Raw genomic sequence first — 4,807 nt, 5'->3', positions numbered from 1 at the left:
TACTCGATTAATCGTAAGAATAATCGATAGATTACTCGATTACTAAAATATTCGTTTACAACAGCCCTACTGTAATCTATAAAAAAGAGCTGCCTGTTTGCTACACTTGCAGTGGAGATGAAGATGGTCCATTCAGGAAAGCAGAGCTGCATCAAACTTTAACATGGAACTGCAGAAAAAAGACAAAAAAACAAAAGCAAAAACTGAATTGTTAATGCATGTCACCATGAGAAAAGCCTACTGAGTTTTGCTTATTTTTTTTTTATTAAAATCACACATTTTTGTCTAATGAAGTGAAAAAACTATTTGTGATTCTCACATGACGTCATGGGCAGGGCCTAAAATTACAACAAAAGATTTATGATGTGTGCAAATAAAAGTTTATGTTTGGCAAATAACTTTTTAAGTTCACAAGACAAAAAATTGTTATTTAATATAAAAAAAAGTTTTTTTAAACAAAATGTTTTGTTTTTAAATAAAAAAATTATTACAATTCCAAAAGTTTTATTAACAATTTTATTTTACTTAATTGAGGTCTTTTCTTTTCATTGAATAATTGGAGGTAAAATAACTTCATACTCTGCAAACCAGACCCTAAACTTAAAGTCTGGACTGAGTTTTATCCCCTTCATTAATTACACTTTTATTACATACATTATATCTATCATGGTAATTCAGGGTGAGTTATTTTTAATTCTAAATGAATATCCTTGTTGGACTTTTATTTAAGTGCTATTTTCTTTCAAGGTACATTTACCTAACGCTAGAATAAATGCAATGTACATTATGCAGCAAAGGAAATTAGAAGATATTTATCCTTTATGGAGATGATCGGTTTTGGACGGACGATGTGCCCCTATTGCATAAACGATACTGAATAATGACTGATGTCATTAACGATACAGGGAAGAAGCTTTTTAGTTATCTAGCTTTGCTAGCAAAGTCGTTAGCTAGCAGCTAGTGTAACAGAGAGAAGAGCTCTGTGTGAGTTTTGATCGAAATGATTATAGTGATGGTTGTATGTATTTTTGATCAATGCGTTTGTTTGGAGCCACCTAGTGGTGTGATGAGTGACTGCATGCAACGGGTCCTTCAGGCTCTCTCGCGGCTTCCCCCACCAGAACGCTGGTGGAGGTAGGTGCGAGAGAGGCAGCTCTTCACTTCTTTTTTTTTACTTAGGGTCATATTTTTCTAGTTCAACTATTAACAAGGTACTGTAAGAATATTTAACATCTATAAATATAATTTGTAAAGTTTTCTTGTGTTTGGGCTGGAAAAATTTGACCCTATGAGTGGGAGCTGCGCCGGTTGGTGTTCGTGGGTGACCACTTGGTCACGGCGCTAACTGTGTCTTTTATTTTTCAGCTTGTCGGACCACTTGGCTGCGGTCAATCACATTGTGAGGAGTTTTTCCATCTTTTGTTGTGCTAGGTGACCAACAACACAATAAGAGTTACACTAGCTAATAGCACAACAACAACAGCCTAATGTCTGCATGATAAAATACTGAATCGATAGATGAGAACAGTTCTTCCTCACCTGGCTGTCTCCTGCCGCTCAGTAGTTCTTCAGAGAAAAGCAGATGCAGGCCTGTCAGTGTCTGTTGTATTTCATTACCTCTCTGATAAAACCGCTGAAGCAGAAACGATACTTCAACGTTTTCCGTCATCTGACAAGCAGCAAGTCACTCCACTTTATTCACCAAAAACGTTTTTTTTTAAATTCACCAAAAACTGTTCTGTAATCTGGTACGTTCGCTACGTTGAGCTCCAGTTAGCCGCCTTATGTCACTGCCCGAGAGGCAACTGGGTCATGCGTCACGGGCAAAAGGTCAAAGGTAACAACGTGACCGGAGGGCTTATTATGTTGTACAAAACAAAACCCAAAATAAAAATTAAAAAATAATAATAATGATAATTACAAATAATTTTAGTACATGTTATTATGTGTCAGAAGAGGGCTTAGGAAATAATACCAAAAAATAAAAATAATAATAAATTGACCAAAAGGGCACTTGGGGGCAAGGAGCAAAAAGGGCAGGTGCTCAAGCTGCTATTTAACAGTTTTTAAAATAATACTGGGATCATTATGAGAATTTGAGGTCTAGATATTAGGATCCAGTAGATGGCAGTAGTGCAACAATAATGGATGCAAGCTGCCGTTGAAATCTAAAGAAGGAAGCGCCCATTTTCATTTAGCACATGCGAAGGATCAGCACTTTTACTGTTACAGTTACCATTCAGAAACTACCGTAATCAGTTCAGTTAAATCTAAACTTGGCAACTTTATCTTTTTCAACGTAATAAATGTGATATTCAATTGAGCTGTTATGACTCAAATTTTGGGTGTCTGCCCCTTTCTGCTGCTGCTGCATCGCTGTGGAAAACCTGGAGCGGCAGGTTTATATGTGCATGTTTACTGGTTTAAAAAAAAAAAAACTTTGGGGTTGTGGTTTATAGTCCGGTGTGGCTCATACTTTGGAAAATACGGACTATAATCCTTCCTGGATTTTTTCCGTGAAGAACCCAGAGAGGGTTATTTGATTGTGCTTTCTGGAAAACAATACTTTTTTACATTTAGGCACTCCTGTAATCGTCACACTTTTTCTGTTACAAACTGACTCCGGCCCCCCCCCCAGAGAAGGGAAAAGTTTGGGGACCACTGGTCTACACCCTAGGGTGCCGTTCATCAGCCATATAAGCAGCAGCTGTAAATCTAGGACGCTGACGTGCAGCTGTCAGGTGACTTTAAAACCACGCGAGAACACTGTTCTCGCGTGGTTTAGTTTGTGCTGAATATATTAAGGAAAGGAGGATTTTTATTTTTAATTAAGTCTTTAAATATAATAAATAAAACTAAATTTAACAAAATGGAAAATAAAATAAATAAAACTGAATCTGACAATATGGAAAAAATGATCCTAGTTACACAAGACATGAAGTCACAGCTGTCCAGTTTTATATCTGGTTTCACTTTAAGGACAAGGTGAAGAGTTTTTGTTAGTCAGTGAGAAAAATGAAGTTATTTATTGTTGCCGGCAGGTCTTAACCCTTAAAAGAAGGAGAAAACTACAAAATGCTGCTAGCAATCAACAGGTCCAGACAGGAACTAAACACATAGTCCCAGATTCCAACTCGGCCTCCATTTATATCTTTAAACACATAAATCTAAACCAACAGGCACCAAGAGTTTGAGCTCTAGCATGTAGACAAATAAAAGCAAGAATCCAATGACTCTTGTTGGTAAACAGCCATAAATAGATAAGTTTACGACTTAATTGTATCTGTTTACAGTTAAACCGTAAACAGATACGGTTCTTCTTACAAAATGTTTAAACTGATACAGATTAAATCAGGATGTGTTTGTTCTCTGAGATGATTTCCGTTACACGTACAGTTACTACGCCATCGTCTGGGTTGAACTTTAATCTGAAGCATGCTAGTTTAGCATATTTTACATTAGTTTATTAATGTTATTTGGCTGTTCATGGATTTTATACATACTTTAGTTGCATTTTTTCTTTACGGCAGTGAGTTACTTTGGGAAATGGATCTGCTTAAAGCATAAGATTTTAGTAATTCAAAACATTAATAATGCAAATTTTCTGCTAATTTAATTTAAGTTAAATTAGCTAATTTAAGTTAAACATAACTTTACTTACACAAATTTAAGAACACACTTTCAACTTTTTATACTTTAAGCTAAAGATTTTTTAAAGATGACAAAGTTTTTGTTGACTGAATGAATAAAGCGATGCAGGTTTTCTTCTTCCTACTCTTTAAAAGTTAGCTGCAGGTATTGGTGATCAGAGATCTTCCTCCTGGAGAAAATGACTGATTGTGACGTTTTTTGTTTGAAGTGTAATCTGAAATTAAAATAAAAATGAACCTGTTATTTTGTCTGTTTTAACTTATTCCTGCCACTAGAGGGAGCCAGTTCACTATGGCTGACAATGACAATGTGATCCTGATACTATGGTACAATAGAATTATCTCAGCACTAATATGTAGCATTAATTGATTTTGTTTAAATCTGGGTGAAGGTTTACAAAGTAAAAGTTGATACCAAATTACTTTTATTATAATTAATATTGTCTCCTTATGAATATGATGTGTCCATTTATCTGTCACTTTATTGCTGATGCAGCTGGATTCACTGTAAGGGATAATAAAGAATATTTATATTATATTTGCCAATGACACAAATAAAATAAAAATAAAATTTCTGTGTTTTTAACTTTTTCTTATTCATGTTGAGAATAATTATTAGCATTCTCCATTAAGGTTATGCACCCCCTTCAAATAAAGTATTACCATGATTCTTCTGCCTAACTCCACTGTTTTCTCCTGGAGATGTGCTGAATTATTCTGGGTGTGCTTCAGGGTCAAAGATGTATGGTTGTACCCAGGATTTCCCTCAGTGTGTTATAAGCCTGGCGGACGCCATGCTTTGCTTGTCTCCCGCCAGGCTAAGCGTTGCATGTTTATTTAAAAAAAAACACACACACACACACCCAGATAGCACATGATGTTAAATCAACGTTGAAAAATAGTTAGAATCGTTGATTTTTGGTTGAAGTCGACAAATGACGGTGGATCAACCATCAAACAACCATCCAATCAAACCGTTGAAACTGTGACATTGAATCAACGTTGTTTGGTGGTTGAAATCTGATCACTGAAATGCCGAAATCTGATTAATGGTTGATTTTTGGTTGAAGACGACAAATGACGGTGGATCAACCATCAAACAACCATCCAATCAAACCGTTGAAACTGTGACATTGAATCAACGTTGTTTGGTGGTT

The sequence above is a fragment of the Poecilia formosa genome, unplaced genomic scaffold (genome assembly GCF_000485575.1).
Source record: "Poecilia formosa unplaced genomic scaffold, Poecilia_formosa-5.1.2 Scaffold1263, whole genome shotgun sequence".
NCBI classification, from domain to species: Eukaryota; Metazoa; Chordata; class Actinopteri; order Cyprinodontiformes; family Poeciliidae; genus Poecilia; species Poecilia formosa.
This window is presented reverse-complemented; position numbering follows the sequence as displayed.